The sequence below is a fragment of the Pseudophryne corroboree genome, unplaced genomic scaffold, assembly GCF_028390025.1.
Source record: "Pseudophryne corroboree isolate aPseCor3 unplaced genomic scaffold, aPseCor3.hap2 scaffold_925, whole genome shotgun sequence".
Taxonomy (NCBI): domain Eukaryota; kingdom Metazoa; phylum Chordata; class Amphibia; order Anura; family Myobatrachidae; genus Pseudophryne; species Pseudophryne corroboree.
This window is the reverse complement of record NW_026970505.1, coordinates 202,501-215,000: the sequence shown is the minus strand read 5'-3', so window position 1 is coordinate 215,000 and position 12,500 is coordinate 202,501. Positions and strand designations below refer to the sequence as shown.

The 12,500-nt window shown below is 41.7% G+C and overlaps 46 non-coding genes and 10 pseudogenes across 46 annotated transcripts in view; all 56 read left to right on the top strand.

Annotated features, from left to right (window-relative positions):
- The window catches only part of LOC135047239 (5S ribosomal RNA), a 119-nt gene extending 8 nt beyond the window's left edge, over positions 1 to 111 (top strand). Inside the window, exon 1 of the ribosomal RNA XR_010239303.1 lies at positions 1 to 111. This exon is cut by the window's left edge and continues 8 nt beyond it. This is a non-coding gene — a ribosomal RNA (5S ribosomal RNA).
- A 107-nt stretch (positions 112 to 218) lies between these two features.
- Positions 219 to 337, top strand: LOC135046894 (5S ribosomal RNA). The gene has a single exon (XR_010238970.1). It is a non-coding gene; the product is annotated as a 5S ribosomal RNA (ribosomal RNA).
- A 107-nt stretch (positions 338 to 444) lies between these two features.
- LOC135046591 (5S ribosomal RNA) lies at positions 445 to 563 on the top strand (annotated as a pseudogene).
- A 107-nt stretch (positions 564 to 670) lies between these two features.
- Positions 671 to 789, top strand: LOC135046528 (5S ribosomal RNA). The gene has a single exon (XR_010238841.1). It is a non-coding gene; the product is annotated as a 5S ribosomal RNA (ribosomal RNA).
- A 107-nt stretch (positions 790 to 896) lies between these two features.
- LOC135047140 (5S ribosomal RNA) lies at positions 897 to 1,015 on the top strand. The gene has a single exon (XR_010239210.1). It is a non-coding gene; the product is annotated as a 5S ribosomal RNA (ribosomal RNA).
- Positions 1,016 to 1,122: 107 nt separating this feature from the next.
- Positions 1,123 to 1,241, top strand: LOC135047076 (5S ribosomal RNA). Its single transcript, XR_010239148.1, has one exon. It is a non-coding gene; the product is annotated as a 5S ribosomal RNA (ribosomal RNA).
- A 107-nt stretch (positions 1,242 to 1,348) lies between these two features.
- LOC135046942 (5S ribosomal RNA) lies at positions 1,349 to 1,467 on the top strand. Its single transcript, XR_010239017.1, has one exon. It is a non-coding gene; the product is annotated as a 5S ribosomal RNA (ribosomal RNA).
- Positions 1,468 to 1,574: 107 nt separating this feature from the next.
- On the top strand, positions 1,575 to 1,693 carry LOC135046892 (5S ribosomal RNA). Its single transcript, XR_010238969.1, has one exon. It is a non-coding gene; the product is annotated as a 5S ribosomal RNA (ribosomal RNA).
- A 107-nt stretch (positions 1,694 to 1,800) lies between these two features.
- On the top strand, positions 1,801 to 1,919 carry LOC135046891 (5S ribosomal RNA). Its single transcript, XR_010238968.1, has one exon. It is a non-coding gene; the product is annotated as a 5S ribosomal RNA (ribosomal RNA).
- A 107-nt stretch (positions 1,920 to 2,026) lies between these two features.
- Positions 2,027 to 2,145, top strand: LOC135046455 (5S ribosomal RNA). Its single transcript, XR_010238770.1, has one exon. It is a non-coding gene; the product is annotated as a 5S ribosomal RNA (ribosomal RNA).
- A 107-nt stretch (positions 2,146 to 2,252) lies between these two features.
- LOC135046590 (5S ribosomal RNA) lies at positions 2,253 to 2,371 on the top strand (annotated as a pseudogene).
- A 107-nt stretch (positions 2,372 to 2,478) lies between these two features.
- Positions 2,479 to 2,597, top strand: LOC135047238 (5S ribosomal RNA). The gene has a single exon (XR_010239302.1). It is a non-coding gene; the product is annotated as a 5S ribosomal RNA (ribosomal RNA).
- Positions 2,598 to 2,704: 107 nt separating this feature from the next.
- LOC135047139 (5S ribosomal RNA) lies at positions 2,705 to 2,823 on the top strand. The gene has a single exon (XR_010239209.1). It is a non-coding gene; the product is annotated as a 5S ribosomal RNA (ribosomal RNA).
- A 107-nt stretch (positions 2,824 to 2,930) lies between these two features.
- On the top strand, positions 2,931 to 3,049 carry LOC135047075 (5S ribosomal RNA). The gene has a single exon (XR_010239147.1). It is a non-coding gene; the product is annotated as a 5S ribosomal RNA (ribosomal RNA).
- Positions 3,050 to 3,156: 107 nt separating this feature from the next.
- LOC135046941 (5S ribosomal RNA) lies at positions 3,157 to 3,275 on the top strand. Its single transcript, XR_010239016.1, has one exon. It is a non-coding gene; the product is annotated as a 5S ribosomal RNA (ribosomal RNA).
- Positions 3,276 to 3,382: 107 nt separating this feature from the next.
- LOC135047094 (5S ribosomal RNA) lies at positions 3,383 to 3,501 on the top strand. The gene has a single exon (XR_010239166.1). It is a non-coding gene; the product is annotated as a 5S ribosomal RNA (ribosomal RNA).
- Positions 3,502 to 3,608: 107 nt separating this feature from the next.
- Positions 3,609 to 3,727, top strand: LOC135046353 (5S ribosomal RNA). Its single transcript, XR_010238668.1, has one exon. It is a non-coding gene; the product is annotated as a 5S ribosomal RNA (ribosomal RNA).
- A 107-nt stretch (positions 3,728 to 3,834) lies between these two features.
- Positions 3,835 to 3,953, top strand: LOC135047319 (5S ribosomal RNA). The gene has a single exon (XR_010239380.1). It is a non-coding gene; the product is annotated as a 5S ribosomal RNA (ribosomal RNA).
- Positions 3,954 to 4,060: 107 nt separating this feature from the next.
- Positions 4,061 to 4,179, top strand: LOC135047237 (5S ribosomal RNA). Its single transcript, XR_010239301.1, has one exon. It is a non-coding gene; the product is annotated as a 5S ribosomal RNA (ribosomal RNA).
- A 107-nt stretch (positions 4,180 to 4,286) lies between these two features.
- Positions 4,287 to 4,405, top strand: LOC135047137 (5S ribosomal RNA). Its single transcript, XR_010239207.1, has one exon. It is a non-coding gene; the product is annotated as a 5S ribosomal RNA (ribosomal RNA).
- Positions 4,406 to 4,512: 107 nt separating this feature from the next.
- LOC135047203 (5S ribosomal RNA) lies at positions 4,513 to 4,631 on the top strand. The gene has a single exon (XR_010239270.1). It is a non-coding gene; the product is annotated as a 5S ribosomal RNA (ribosomal RNA).
- A 107-nt stretch (positions 4,632 to 4,738) lies between these two features.
- LOC135047251 (5S ribosomal RNA) lies at positions 4,739 to 4,857 on the top strand. Its single transcript, XR_010239314.1, has one exon. It is a non-coding gene; the product is annotated as a 5S ribosomal RNA (ribosomal RNA).
- A 107-nt stretch (positions 4,858 to 4,964) lies between these two features.
- Positions 4,965 to 5,083, top strand: LOC135046782 (5S ribosomal RNA; annotated as a pseudogene).
- Positions 5,084 to 5,190: 107 nt separating this feature from the next.
- Positions 5,191 to 5,309, top strand: LOC135046543 (5S ribosomal RNA). Its single transcript, XR_010238855.1, has one exon. It is a non-coding gene; the product is annotated as a 5S ribosomal RNA (ribosomal RNA).
- A 107-nt stretch (positions 5,310 to 5,416) lies between these two features.
- On the top strand, positions 5,417 to 5,535 carry LOC135047189 (5S ribosomal RNA). Its single transcript, XR_010239256.1, has one exon. It is a non-coding gene; the product is annotated as a 5S ribosomal RNA (ribosomal RNA).
- A 107-nt stretch (positions 5,536 to 5,642) lies between these two features.
- LOC135046500 (5S ribosomal RNA) lies at positions 5,643 to 5,761 on the top strand. Its single transcript, XR_010238813.1, has one exon. It is a non-coding gene; the product is annotated as a 5S ribosomal RNA (ribosomal RNA).
- A 107-nt stretch (positions 5,762 to 5,868) lies between these two features.
- On the top strand, positions 5,869 to 5,987 carry LOC135047235 (5S ribosomal RNA). The gene has a single exon (XR_010239300.1). It is a non-coding gene; the product is annotated as a 5S ribosomal RNA (ribosomal RNA).
- Positions 5,988 to 6,094: 107 nt separating this feature from the next.
- LOC135046384 (5S ribosomal RNA) lies at positions 6,095 to 6,213 on the top strand. The gene has a single exon (XR_010238699.1). It is a non-coding gene; the product is annotated as a 5S ribosomal RNA (ribosomal RNA).
- Positions 6,214 to 6,320: 107 nt separating this feature from the next.
- Positions 6,321 to 6,439, top strand: LOC135047187 (5S ribosomal RNA). The gene has a single exon (XR_010239255.1). It is a non-coding gene; the product is annotated as a 5S ribosomal RNA (ribosomal RNA).
- A 107-nt stretch (positions 6,440 to 6,546) lies between these two features.
- Positions 6,547 to 6,665, top strand: LOC135046335 (5S ribosomal RNA). Its single transcript, XR_010238650.1, has one exon. It is a non-coding gene; the product is annotated as a 5S ribosomal RNA (ribosomal RNA).
- Positions 6,666 to 6,772: 107 nt separating this feature from the next.
- Positions 6,773 to 6,891, top strand: LOC135046890 (5S ribosomal RNA). The gene has a single exon (XR_010238967.1). It is a non-coding gene; the product is annotated as a 5S ribosomal RNA (ribosomal RNA).
- A 107-nt stretch (positions 6,892 to 6,998) lies between these two features.
- LOC135047318 (5S ribosomal RNA) lies at positions 6,999 to 7,117 on the top strand. Its single transcript, XR_010239379.1, has one exon. It is a non-coding gene; the product is annotated as a 5S ribosomal RNA (ribosomal RNA).
- A 107-nt stretch (positions 7,118 to 7,224) lies between these two features.
- Positions 7,225 to 7,343, top strand: LOC135046476 (5S ribosomal RNA). The gene has a single exon (XR_010238791.1). It is a non-coding gene; the product is annotated as a 5S ribosomal RNA (ribosomal RNA).
- Positions 7,344 to 7,450: 107 nt separating this feature from the next.
- On the top strand, positions 7,451 to 7,569 carry LOC135046707 (5S ribosomal RNA; annotated as a pseudogene).
- A 106-nt stretch (positions 7,570 to 7,675) lies between these two features.
- On the top strand, positions 7,676 to 7,794 carry LOC135046740 (5S ribosomal RNA; annotated as a pseudogene).
- A 107-nt stretch (positions 7,795 to 7,901) lies between these two features.
- On the top strand, positions 7,902 to 8,021 carry LOC135046761 (5S ribosomal RNA; annotated as a pseudogene).
- Positions 8,022 to 8,128: 107 nt separating this feature from the next.
- On the top strand, positions 8,129 to 8,247 carry LOC135047298 (5S ribosomal RNA). The gene has a single exon (XR_010239360.1). It is a non-coding gene; the product is annotated as a 5S ribosomal RNA (ribosomal RNA).
- A 107-nt stretch (positions 8,248 to 8,354) lies between these two features.
- Positions 8,355 to 8,473, top strand: LOC135046774 (5S ribosomal RNA; annotated as a pseudogene).
- A 107-nt stretch (positions 8,474 to 8,580) lies between these two features.
- LOC135046839 (5S ribosomal RNA) lies at positions 8,581 to 8,699 on the top strand. Its single transcript, XR_010238923.1, has one exon. It is a non-coding gene; the product is annotated as a 5S ribosomal RNA (ribosomal RNA).
- A 107-nt stretch (positions 8,700 to 8,806) lies between these two features.
- On the top strand, positions 8,807 to 8,925 carry LOC135046610 (5S ribosomal RNA; annotated as a pseudogene).
- A 107-nt stretch (positions 8,926 to 9,032) lies between these two features.
- Positions 9,033 to 9,151, top strand: LOC135047317 (5S ribosomal RNA). The gene has a single exon (XR_010239378.1). It is a non-coding gene; the product is annotated as a 5S ribosomal RNA (ribosomal RNA).
- Positions 9,152 to 9,258: 107 nt separating this feature from the next.
- Positions 9,259 to 9,377, top strand: LOC135047234 (5S ribosomal RNA). Its single transcript, XR_010239299.1, has one exon. It is a non-coding gene; the product is annotated as a 5S ribosomal RNA (ribosomal RNA).
- Positions 9,378 to 9,484: 107 nt separating this feature from the next.
- Positions 9,485 to 9,603, top strand: LOC135046889 (5S ribosomal RNA). Its single transcript, XR_010238966.1, has one exon. It is a non-coding gene; the product is annotated as a 5S ribosomal RNA (ribosomal RNA).
- A 107-nt stretch (positions 9,604 to 9,710) lies between these two features.
- On the top strand, positions 9,711 to 9,829 carry LOC135046589 (5S ribosomal RNA; annotated as a pseudogene).
- Positions 9,830 to 9,936: 107 nt separating this feature from the next.
- Positions 9,937 to 10,055, top strand: LOC135046527 (5S ribosomal RNA). The gene has a single exon (XR_010238840.1). It is a non-coding gene; the product is annotated as a 5S ribosomal RNA (ribosomal RNA).
- A 107-nt stretch (positions 10,056 to 10,162) lies between these two features.
- On the top strand, positions 10,163 to 10,281 carry LOC135047136 (5S ribosomal RNA). The gene has a single exon (XR_010239206.1). It is a non-coding gene; the product is annotated as a 5S ribosomal RNA (ribosomal RNA).
- Positions 10,282 to 10,388: 107 nt separating this feature from the next.
- Positions 10,389 to 10,507, top strand: LOC135047074 (5S ribosomal RNA). The gene has a single exon (XR_010239146.1). It is a non-coding gene; the product is annotated as a 5S ribosomal RNA (ribosomal RNA).
- A 107-nt stretch (positions 10,508 to 10,614) lies between these two features.
- On the top strand, positions 10,615 to 10,733 carry LOC135046940 (5S ribosomal RNA). The gene has a single exon (XR_010239015.1). It is a non-coding gene; the product is annotated as a 5S ribosomal RNA (ribosomal RNA).
- Positions 10,734 to 10,840: 107 nt separating this feature from the next.
- LOC135046367 (5S ribosomal RNA) lies at positions 10,841 to 10,959 on the top strand. Its single transcript, XR_010238682.1, has one exon. It is a non-coding gene; the product is annotated as a 5S ribosomal RNA (ribosomal RNA).
- Positions 10,960 to 11,066: 107 nt separating this feature from the next.
- LOC135046888 (5S ribosomal RNA) lies at positions 11,067 to 11,185 on the top strand. The gene has a single exon (XR_010238965.1). It is a non-coding gene; the product is annotated as a 5S ribosomal RNA (ribosomal RNA).
- A 107-nt stretch (positions 11,186 to 11,292) lies between these two features.
- LOC135047316 (5S ribosomal RNA) lies at positions 11,293 to 11,411 on the top strand. The gene has a single exon (XR_010239377.1). It is a non-coding gene; the product is annotated as a 5S ribosomal RNA (ribosomal RNA).
- A 107-nt stretch (positions 11,412 to 11,518) lies between these two features.
- Positions 11,519 to 11,637, top strand: LOC135046588 (5S ribosomal RNA; annotated as a pseudogene).
- Positions 11,638 to 11,744: 107 nt separating this feature from the next.
- Positions 11,745 to 11,863, top strand: LOC135047233 (5S ribosomal RNA). The gene has a single exon (XR_010239298.1). It is a non-coding gene; the product is annotated as a 5S ribosomal RNA (ribosomal RNA).
- A 107-nt stretch (positions 11,864 to 11,970) lies between these two features.
- LOC135047135 (5S ribosomal RNA) lies at positions 11,971 to 12,089 on the top strand. The gene has a single exon (XR_010239205.1). It is a non-coding gene; the product is annotated as a 5S ribosomal RNA (ribosomal RNA).
- A 107-nt stretch (positions 12,090 to 12,196) lies between these two features.
- Positions 12,197 to 12,315, top strand: LOC135047073 (5S ribosomal RNA). Its single transcript, XR_010239145.1, has one exon. It is a non-coding gene; the product is annotated as a 5S ribosomal RNA (ribosomal RNA).
- Positions 12,316 to 12,422: 107 nt separating this feature from the next.
- The window catches only part of LOC135046939 (5S ribosomal RNA), a 119-nt gene continuing 41 nt past the window's right edge, over positions 12,423 to 12,500 (top strand). Inside the window, exon 1 of the ribosomal RNA XR_010239014.1 lies at positions 12,423 to 12,500. This exon is cut by the window's right edge and continues 41 nt beyond it. This is a non-coding gene — a ribosomal RNA (5S ribosomal RNA).

Genomic DNA, 12,500 nt, shown 5'->3' with positions numbered 1-12,500 from the left:
CCACACCACACTGGATACGCCCAATCTCATCTGATCTTGGAAGCTAAGCAGTGTTGGGCCTGGTTAGTACTTGGATGGGAGACCACCTGGGAATACAAGGTGATGTAGATATTTTTATACAACCAACACCGTTCTGTTGATGCATTCCATTTTCAAACGTATTCATTTATGAACCAGTAGTTAGAAGTAGAAAAGTTCTAACAGAAACAACAAAGCTCATCTACAGCCACACCACACTGGATACGCCCAATCTCATCTGATCTTGGAAGCTAAGCAGTGTTGGGCCTGGTTAGTACTTGGATGGGAGACCACCTGGGAATACAAGGTGCTGTAGATAATTTTATACTGCCAACACCGTTCTGTTGATGCATTCCATTTTAAAACGTATTCATTTATGAACCAGTAGTTAGAAGTAGAAAAGTTCTAACAGAAACCACAAAGTTCATCTACAGCCACACGACACTGGATACGCCCAATCTTATCTGATCTTGGAAGCTAAGCAGTGTTGGGCCTGGTTAGTACTTGGATGGGAGACCACCTGGGAATACAAGGTGCTGTAGATATTTTTATACTGCCAACACCGTTCTGTTGATGCATTCCATTTTCAAACGTATTCATTTATGAACCAGTAGTTAGAAGTAGAAAAGTTCTAATAGAAACCACAAAGCTCCTCTACAGCCACACCACACTGGATACGCCCAATCTCATCTGATCTTGGAAGCTAAGCAGTGTTGGGCCTGGTTAGTACTTGGATGGGAGACCACCTGGGAATACAAGGTGATGTAGATATTTTTATACAACCAACACCGTTCTGTTGATGCATTCCATTTTCAAACGTATTCATTTATGAACCAGTAGTTAGAAGTAGAAAAGTTCTAACAGAAACCACAAAGCTCATCTACAGCCACACCACACTGGATACGCCCAATCTCATCTGATCTTGGAAGCTAAGCAGTGTTGGGCCTGGTTAGTTCTTGGATGGGAGACCACCTGGGAATACGAGGTGCTGTAGATATTTTTATACTGCCAACACCGTTCTGTTGATGCATTCCATTTTCAAACGTATTCATTTATGAACCAGTAGTTAGAAGTAGAAAAGTTCTAACAGAAACCACAAAGCTCATCTACAGCCACACCACACTGGATACGCCCAATCTCATCTGATCTTGGAAGCTAAGCAGTGTTGGGCCTGGTTAGTACTTGGATGGGAGGCCACCTGGGAATACAAGGTGCTGTAGATATTTTTATACTGCCAACACTGTTCTGTTGATGCATACCATTTTCAAACATATTCATTTATGAACCAGTAGTTAGAAGTAGAAAAGTTCTAACAGAAACCAGAAAGTTCATCTACAGCAACACCACACTGGATACGCCCAATCTCATCTGAACTTGGAAGCTAAGCAGTGTTGGGCCTGGTTAGTACTTGGATGGGAGACCACCTGGGAATACAAGGTGCTGTAGATATGTTTATACTGCCAACACCGTTCTGTTGATGCATTCCATTTTCAAACGTATTCATTTATGAACCAGTAGTTAGAAGTAGAAAAGTTCTAACAGAAACCACAAAGCTCATCTACAGCCACACCACACTGGATACGCCCAATCTCATCTGATCTTGGAAGCTAAGCAGTGTTGGGCCTGGTTAGTACTTGGATGGGAGACCACCTGGGAATACAAGGTGCTGTAGATATTTTTATACTGCCAACACCGTTCTGTTGATGCATTCCATTTTCAAACGTATTTATTTATGAACCAGTAGTTAGAAGTAGAAAAGTTCTAACAGAAACCACAAAGCTCATCTACAGCCACACCACACTGGATACGCCCAATCTCATCTGATCTTGGAAGCTAAGCAGTGTTGGGCCTGGTTAGTACTTGGATGGGAGACCACCTGGGAATACAAGGTGCTGTAGATAATTTTATACTGCCAACACCGTTCTGTTGATGCATTCCATTTTAAAACGTATTCATTTATGAACCAGTAGTTAGAAGTAGAAAAGTTCTAACAGAAACCACAAAGTTCATCTACAGCCACACGACACTGGATACGCCCAATCTCATCTGATCTTGGAAGCTAAGCAGTGTTGGGCTTGGTTAGTACTTGGATGGGAGACCACCTGGGAATACAAGGTGCTGTAGATATTTTTATACTGCCAACACCGTTCTGTTGATGCATTCCATTTTAAAACGTATTCATTTATGAACCAGTAGTTAGAAGTAGAAAAGTTCTAACAGAAACCACAAAGTTCATCTACAGCCACACGACACTGGATACGCCCAATCTTATCTGATCTTGGAAGCTAAGCAGTGTTGGGCCTGGTTAGTACTTGGATGGGAGACCACCTGGGAATACAAGGTGCTGTAGATATTTTTATACTGCCAACACTGTTCTGTTGATGCATTCCATTTTCAAACGTATTCATTTATGAACCAGTAGTTAGAAGTAGAAAAGTTCTAATAGAAACCACAAAGCTCATCTACAGCCACACCACACTGGATACGCCCAATCTCATCTGATCTTGGAAGCTAAGCAGTGTTGGGCCTGGTTAGTACTTGGATGGGAGACCACCTGGGAATACAAGGTGATGTAGATATTTTTATACAACCAACACCGTTCTGTTGATGCATTCCATTTTCAAACGTATTCATTTATGAACCAGTAGTTAGAAGTAGAAAAGTTCTAACAGAAACCTCAAAGCTCATCTACAGCCACACCACACTGGATACGCCCAATCTCATCTGATCTTGGAAGCTAAGCAGTGTTGGGCCTGGTTAGTTCTTGGATGGGAGACCACCTGGGAATACGAGGTGCTGTAGATATTTTTATACTGCCAACACCGTTCTGTTGATGCATTCCATTTTCAAACGTATTCATTTATGAACCAGTAGTTAGAAGTAGAAAAGTTCTAACAGAAACCACAAAGCTCATCTACAGCCACACCACACTGGATACGCCCAATCTCATCTGATCTTGGAAGCTAAGCAGTGTTGGGCCTGGTTAGTACTTGGATGGGAGGCCACCTGGGAATACAAGGTGCTGTAGATATTTTTATACTGCCAACACTGTTCTGTTGATGCATACCATTTTCAAACATATTCATTTATGAACCAGTAGTTAGAAGTAGAAAAGTTCTAACAGAAACCAGAAAGTTCATCTACAGCAACACCACACTGGATACGCCCAATCTCATCTGAACTTGGAAGCTAAGCAGTGTTGGGCCTGGTTAGTACTTGGATGGGAGACCACCTGGGAATACAAGGTGCTGTAGATATGTTTATACTGCCAACACCGTTCTGTTGATGCATTCCATTTTCAAACGTATTCATTTATGAACCAGTAGTTAGAAGTAGAAAAGTTCTAACAGAAACCACAAAGCTCATCTACAGCCACACCACACTGGATACGCCCAATCTCATCTGATCTTGGAAGCTAAGCAGTGTTGGGCCTGGTTAGTACTTGGATGGGAGACCACCTTGGAATACAAGGTGCTGTAGATATTTTTATACTGCCAACACCGTTCTGTTGATGCATTCCATTTTCAAACGTATTTATTTATGAACCAGTAGTTAGAAGTAGAAAAGTTCTAACAGAAACCACAAAGCTCATCTAAAGCCACACCACACTGGATACGCCCAATCTCATCTGATCTTGGAAGCTAAGCAGTGTTGGGCCTGGTTAGTACTTGGATGGGAGACCACCTGGGAATACAAGGTGCTGTAGATAATTTTATACTGCCAACACCGTTCTGTTGATGCATTCCATTTTAAAACGTATTCATTTATGAACCAGTAGTTAGAAGTAGAAAAGTTCTAACAGAAACCACAAAGTTCATCTACAGCCACACGACACTGGATACGCCCAATCTCATCTGATCTTGGAAGCTAAGCAGTGTTGGGCCTGGTTAGTACTTGGATGGGAGACCACCTGGGAATACAAGGTGCTGTAGATATTTTTATACTGCCAACACCGTTCTGTTGATGCATTCCATTTTCAAACGTATTCATTTATGAACCAGTAGTTAGAAGTAGAAAAGTTCTAACAGAAACCCCAAAGCTCATCTACAGCCACACCACACTGGATACGCCCAATCTCATCTGATCTTGGAAGCTAAGCAGTGTTGGGCCTGGTTAGTACTTGGATGGGAGACCACCTGGGAATACAAGGTGATGTAGATATTTTTATACAACCAACACCGTTCTGTTGATGCATTCCATTTTCAAACGTATTCATTTATGAACCAGTAGTTAGAAGTAGAAAAGTTCTAACAGAAACCACAAAGCTCATCTACAGCCACACCACACTGGATACGCCCAATCTCATCTGATCTTGGAAGCTAAGCAGTGTTGGGCCTGGTTAGTTCTTGGATGGGAGACCACCTGGGAATACGAGGTGCTGTAGATATTTTTATACTGCCAACACCGTTCTGTTGATGCATTCCATTTTAAAACGTATTCATTTATGAACTAGTAGTTAGCAGTAGAAAAGTTCTAACAGAAACCAGAAAGTTCATCTACAGCAACACCACACTGGATATGCCCAATCTCATCTGATCTTGGAAGCTAAGCAGTGTTGGGCCTGGTTAGTACTTGGATGGGAGACCACCTGGGAATACAAGGTGCTGTAGATATTTTTATACTGCCAACACCGTTCTGTTGATGCATTCCATTTTCAAACGTATTCATTTATGAACCAGTAGTTAGAAGTAGAAAAGTTCTAACAGAAGCCATAAAGCTCATCTACAGCCACACCACACTGGATACGCCCAATCTCATCTGATCTTGGAAGCTAAGCAGTGTTGGGCCTGGTTAGTACTTGGATGGGAGACCACCTGGGAATACAAAGTGCTGTAGATAATTTTATACTACCAACACCGTTCTGTTGATGCATTCCATTTTCAAACGTATTCATTTATGAACCAGTAGTTAGAAGTAGAAAAGTACTAACAGAAACCATAAAGCTCTTCTACAGCCACACCACATTGGTTATGCCCAATCTCATCTGATTTTGGAAGCTAAGCAGTGTTGGGCCTGGTTAGTACTTGGATGGGAGACCACCTGGGACTACAAGGTGCTGTAGATATTTTTATACTGCCAACACCGTTCTGTTGATGCATTCCATTTTCAAACGTATTCATTTATGAACCAGTAGTTAGAAGTAGAAAAGTTCTAACAGAAACAACAAAGCTCATCTACAGCCTCACCACACTGGATACGCCCAATCTCATCTGATCTTGGAAGCTAAGCAGTGTTGGGCCTGGTTAGTACTTGGGTGGGAGACCACCTGGGAATACAAGGTGATGTAGATATTTTTATACAACCAACACCGTTCTGTTGATACATTCCATTTTCAAACGTATTCATTTATGAACCAGTAGTTAGAAGTAGAAAAGTTCTAACAGAAACCATAAAGCTCATCTACAGCCACACCAAACTGGATACGCCCAATCTCATCTGATCTTGGAAGCTAAGCAGTGTTGGGCCTGGTTAGTACTTGGATGGGAGACCACCTGGGAATACAAGGTGCTGTAGATATTTTTATACAACCAACACCGTTCTGTTGATGCATTCCATTTTCAAACGTATTCATTTATGAACCAGTAGTTAGAAGTAGAAAAGTTCTAACAGAAACCATAAAGCTCATCTACAGCCACACCAAACTGGATACGCCCAATCTCATCTGATCTTGGAAGCTAAGCAGTGTTGGGCCTGGTTAGTACTTGGATGGTAGACCACCTGGGAATACAAGGTGCTGTAGATATTTTTATACTGCCAACACCGTTCTGTTGATGCATTCCATTTTCAAACGTATTCATTTATGAACCAGTAGTTAGAAGTAGAAAAGTTCTAACAGAAACCACAAAGCTCATCTACAGCCACACCACACTGGATACGCCCAATCTCATCTGATCTTGGAAGCTAAGCAGTGTTGGGCCTGGTTAGTACTTGGATGGGAGACCACCTGGGAATACAAGGTGATGTAGATATTTTTATACAACCAACACCGTTCTGTTGATGCATTCCATTTTCAAACGTATTCATTTATGAACCAGTAGTTAGAAGTAGAAAAGTTCTAACAGAAACCATAAAGCTCATCTACAGCTACACCAAACTGGATACGCCCAATCTCATCTGATCTTGGAAGCTAAGCAGTGTTGGGCCTGGTTAGTACTTGGATGGGAGACCACCTGGGAATACAAGGTGCTGTAGATATTTTTATACAACCAACACCGTTCTGTTGATGCATTCCATTTTCAAACGTATTCATTTATGAACCAGTAGTTAGAAGTAGAAAAGTTCTAACAGAAACCATAAAGCTCATCTACAGCCACACCAAACTGGATACGCCCAATCTCATCTGATCTTGGAAGCTAAGCAGTGTTGGGCCTGGTTAGTACTTGGATGGGAGACCACCTGGGAATACAAGGTGCTGTAGATATTTTTATACTGCCAACACCGTTCTGTTGATGCATTCCATTTTCAAACGTATTCATTTATGAACCAGTAGTTAGAAGTAGAAAAGTTCTAACAGAAACCACAAAGCTCATCTACAGCCACAGCACACTGGATACGCCCAATCTCATCTGATCTTGGAAGCTAAGCAGTGTTGGGCCTGGTTAGTACTTGGATGGGAGACCACCTGGGAATACAAGGTGCTGTAGATATTTTTATACTGCCAACACCGTTCTGTTGATGCATTCCATTTTCAAACGTATTCATTTATGAACCAGTAGTTAGAAGTAGAAAAGTTCTAACAGAAACCATAAAGTTCATCTACAGCCACACCACACTGGATACGCCCAATCTCATCTGATCTTGGAAGCTAAGCAGTGTTGGGCCTGGTTAGTACTTGGATGGGAGACCACCTGGGAATACAAGGTGCTGTAGATAATTTTATACTGCCAACACCGTTCTGTTGATGCATTCCATTTTAAAACGTATTCATTTATGAACCAGTAGTTAGAAGTAGAAAAGTTCTAACAGAAACCACAAAGTTCATCTACAGCCACACGACACTGGATACGCCCAATCTCATCTGATCTTGGAAGCTAAGCAGTGTTGGGCCTGGTTAGTACTTGGATGGGAGACCACCTGGGAATACAAGGTGCTGTAGATATTTTTATACTGCCAACACCGTTCTGTTGATGCATTCCATTTTCAAACGTATTCATTTATGAACCAGTAGTTAGAAGTAGAAAAGTTCTAACAGAAACCACAAAGCTCATCTACAGCTACACCACACTGGATACGCCCAATCTCATCTGATCTTGGAAGCTAAGCAGTGTTGGGCCTGGTTAGTACTTTGATGGGAGACCACCTGGGAATACAAGGTGATGTAGATATTTTTATACAACCAACACCGTTCTGTTGATGCATTCCATTTTCAAACGTATTCATTTATGAACCAGTAGTTAGAAGTAGAAAAGTTCTAACAGAAACCACAAAGCTCATCTACAGCCACACCACACTGGATACGCCCAATCTCATCTGATCTTGGAAGCTAAGCAGTGTTGGGCCTGGTTAGTTCTTGGATGGGAGACCACCTGGGATTACGAGGTGCTGTAAATATTTTTATACTGCCAACACCGTTCTGTTGATGCATTCCATTTTAAAACTTATTCATTTATGAACTAGTAGTTAGAAGTAGAAAAGTTCTAACAGAAACCAGAAATTCATCTACAGCAACACTATACTGGATACGCCCAATCTCATCTGATCTTGGAAGCTAAGCAATGTTGGGCCTGGTTAGTACTTGGATGGGAGACCACCTGGAAATACGAGGTGCTGTAGATATTTTTATACTACCAACACCGTTCTGTTGATGCATTCCATTTTCAAACGTATTCATTTATGAACCAGTAGTTAGAAGTAGAAAAGTACTAACCGAAACCATAAAGCTCTTCTACAGCTACACCACACTGGATATGCCCAATCTCATCTGATCTTGGAAGCTAAGCAGTGTTGGGCCTGGTTAGTACTTGGATGGGAGACCACCTGGGAATACATAGGTGGTGTAGATATTTTTATACTGCCAACACCGTTCTGTTGATGCATTCCATTTTCAAACGTATTCATTTATGAACCAGTAGTTAGAAGTAGAAAAGTTCTAACAGAAACCACAAAGCTCATCTACAGCCACACCGCACTGGATACGCCCAATCTCATCTGATCTAGGAAGCTAAGCAGTGTTGGGCCTGGTTAGTACTTGGATGGGAGACCACCTGGGAATACAAGGTGCTGTAGATATTTTTATACTGCCAACACCGTTCTGTTGATGCATTCAATTTTCAAATGTATTCATTTATGAACCAGTAGTTAGAAGTAGAAAAGTTCAAACAGAAACCACAAAGCTCATCTACAGCCACACCACAGTGGATACGCCCAATCTCATCTGATCTTGGAAGCAAAGCAGTATTGGGCCTGGTTAGTACTTGGATGGGAGACCACCTGGGAATACAATGTGCTGTAGATATTTTTATACTGCCAACACCGTTCTGTTGATGTATTCCATTTTCAAACGTATTCATTTATGAACAAATAGTTAGAAGTAGAAAAGTTCTAACAGAAGCCATAAAGCTCATCTACAGCCACACCACACTGGATGCGCCCAATCTCATCTGATCTTGGAAGCTAAGCAGTGTTGGGCCTGGTTAGTACTTGGATGGGAGACCACCTGGGAATACAAGGTGCTGTAGATAATTTTATACTACCAACACCGTTCTGTTGATGCATTCCATTTTCAAACGTATTCATTTATGAACCAGTAGTTAGAAGTAGAAAAGTACTAACAGAAACCATAAAGCTCTTCTACAGCCACACCACACTGGTTATGCCCAATCTCATCTGATTTTGGAAGCTAAGCAGTGTTGGGCCTGGTTAGTACTTGGATGGGAGACCACCTGGGAATACAAGGTGCTGTAGATATTTTTATACTGCCAACACCGTTCTGTTGATGCATTCCATTTTCAAACGTATTCATTTATGAACCAGTAGTTAGAAGTAGAAAAGTTCTAACAGAAACCACAAAGTTCATCTACAGCCACACGACACTGGATACGCCCAATCTCATCTGATCTTGGAAGCTAAGCAGTGTTGGGCCTGGTTAGTACTTGGATGGGAGACCACCTGGGAATACAAGGTGCTGTAGATATTTTTATACTGCCAACACCGTTCTGTTGATGCATTCCATTTTCAAACGTATTCATTTATGAACCAGTAGTTAGAAGTAGAAAAGTTCTAATAGAAACCACAAAGCTCATCTACAGCCACACCACACTGGATACGCCCAATCTCATCTGATCTTGGAAGCTAAGCAGTGTTGGGCCTGGTTAGTACTTGGATGGGAGACCACCTGGGAATACAAGGTGATGTAGATATTTTTATACAACCAACACCGTTCTGTTGATGCATTCCATTTTCAAACGTATTCATTTATGAACCAGTAGTTAGAAGTAGAAAAGTTCTAACAGAAACCACAAAGCTCATCTACAGCCACACCACACTGGATACGCCCAATCTCATCTGATCTTGGAAGCTAAGCAGTGTTGGGCCTGGTTAGTACTTGGATGGGAGACCACCTGGGAATACAAGGTGCTGTAGATAATTTTATACTGCCAACACCGTTCTGTTGATGCATTCCATTTTAAAACGTATTCATTTATGAACCAGTAGTTAGAAGTAGAAAAGTTCTAACAGAAACCACAAAGTTCATCTACAGCCACACGACACTGGATACGCCCAATCTTATCTGATCTTGGAAGCTAAGCAGTGTTGGGCCTGGTTAGTACTTGGATGGGAGACCACCTGGGAATACAAGGTGCTGTAGATATTTTTATACTGCCAACACCGTTCTGTTGATGCATTCCATTTTCAAACGTATTCATTTATGAACCAGTAGTTAGAAGTAGAAAAGTTCTAATAGAAACCACAAAGCTCCTCTACAGCCACACCACACTGGATACGCCCAATCTCATCTGATCTTGGAAGCTAAGCAGTGTTGGGCCTGGTTAGTACTTGGATGGGAGACCACCTGGGAATACAAGGTGATGTAGATATTTTTATACAACCAACACCGTTCTGTTGATGCATTCCATTTTCAAACGTATTCATTTATGAACCAGTAGTTAGAAGTAGAAAAGTTCTAACAGAAACCACAAAGCTCATCTACAGCCACACCACACTGGATACGCCCAATCTCATCTGATCTTGGAAGCTAAGCAGTGTTGGGCCTGGTTAGTTCTTGGATGGGAGACCACCTGGGAATACGAGGTGCTGTAGATATTTTTATACTGCCAACACCGTTCTGTTGATGCATTCCATTTTCAAACGTATTCATTTATGAACCAGTAGTTAGAAGTAGAAAAGTTCTAACAGAAACCACAAAGCTCATCTACAGCCACACCACACTGGATACGCCCAATCTCATCTGATCTTGGAAGCTAAGCAGTGTTGGGCCTGGTTAGTACTTGGATGGGAGGCCACCTGGGAATACAAGGTGCTGTAGATATTTTTATACTGCCAACACTGTTCTGTTGATGCATACCATTTTCAAACATATTCATTTATGAACCAGTAGTTAGAAGTAGAAAAGTTCTAACAGAAACCAGAAAGTTCATCTACAGCAACACCACACTGGATACGCCCAATCTCATCTGAACTTGGAAGCTAAGCAGTGTTGGGCCTGGTTAGTACTTGGATGGGAGACCACCTGGGAATACAAGGTGCTGTAGATATGTTTATACTGCCAACACCGTTCTGTTGATGCATTCCATTTTCAAACGTATTCATTTATGAACCAGTAGTTAGAAGTAGAAAAGTTCTAACAGAAACCACAAAGCTCATCTACAGCCACAACACACTGGATACGCCCAATCTCATCTGATCTTGGAAGCTAAGCAGTGTTGGGCCTGGTTAGTACTTGGATGGGAGACCACCTGGGAATACAAGGTGCTGTAGATATTTTTATACTGCCAACACCGTTCTGTTGATGCATTCCATTTTCAAACGTATTTATTTATGAACCAGTAGTTAGAAGTAGAAAAGTTCTAATAGAAACCACAAAGCTCATCTACAGCCACACCACACTGGATACGCCCAATCTCATCTGATCTTGGAAGCTAAGCAGTGTTGGGCCTGGTTAGTACTTGGATGGGAGACCACCTGGGAATACAAGGTGCTGTAGATAATTTTATACTGCCAACACCGTTCTGTTGATGCATTCCATTTTAAAACGTATTCATTTATGAACCAGTAGTTAGAAGTAGAAAAGTTCTAACAGAAACCACAAAGTTCATCTACAGCCACACGACACTGGATACGCCCAATCTCATCTGATCTTGGAAGCTAAGCAGTGTTGGGCCTGGTTAGTACTTGGATGGGAGACCACCTGGGAATACAAGGTGCTGTAGATATTTTTATACTGCCAACACCGTTCTGTTGATGCATTCCATTTTAAAACGTATTCATTTATGAACCAGTAGTTAGAAGTAGAAAAGTTCTAACAGAAACCACAAAGTTCATCTACAGCCACACGACACTGGATACGCCCAATCTTATCTGATCTTGGAAGCTAAGCAGTGTTGGGCCTGGTTAGTACTTGGATGGGAGACCACCTGGGAATACAAGGTGCTGTAGATATTTTTATACTGCCAACACTGTTCTGTTGATGCATTCCATTTTCAAACGTATTCATTTATGAACCAGTAGTTAGAAGTAGAAAAGTTCTAATAGAAACCACAAAGCTCATCTACAGCCACACCACACTGGATACGCCCAATCTCATCTGATCTTGGAAGCTAAGCAGTGTTGGGCCTGGTTAGTACTTGGATGGGAGACCACCTGGGAATACAAGGTGATGTAGATATTTTTATACAACCAACACCGTTCTGTTGATGCATTCCATTTTCAAACGTATTCATTTATGAACCAGTAGTTAGAAGTAGAAAAGTTCTAACAGAAACCACAAAGCTCATCTACAGCCACACCACACTGGATACGCCCAATCTCATCTGATCTTGGAAGCTAAGCAGTGTTGGGCCTGGTTAGTTCTTGGATGGGAGACCACCTGGGAATACGAGGTGCTGTAGATATTTTTATACTGCCAACACCGTTCTGTTGATGCATTCCATTTTCAAACGTATTCATTTATGAACCAGTAGTTAGAAGTAGAAAAGTTCTAACAGAAACCACAAAGCTCATCTACAGCCACACCACACTGGATACGCCCAATCTCATCTGATCTTGGAAGCTAAGCAGTGTTGGGCCTGGTTAGTACTTGGATGGGAGGCCACCTGGGAATACAAGGTGCTGTAGATATTTTTATACTGCCAACACTGTTCTGTTGATGCATACCATTTTCAAACATATTCATTTATGAACCAGTAGTTAGAAGTAGAAAAGTTCTAACAGAAACCAGAAAGTTCATCTACAGCAACACCACACTGGATACGCCCAATCTCATCTGAACTTGGAAGCTAAGCAGTGTTGGGCCTGGTTAGTAC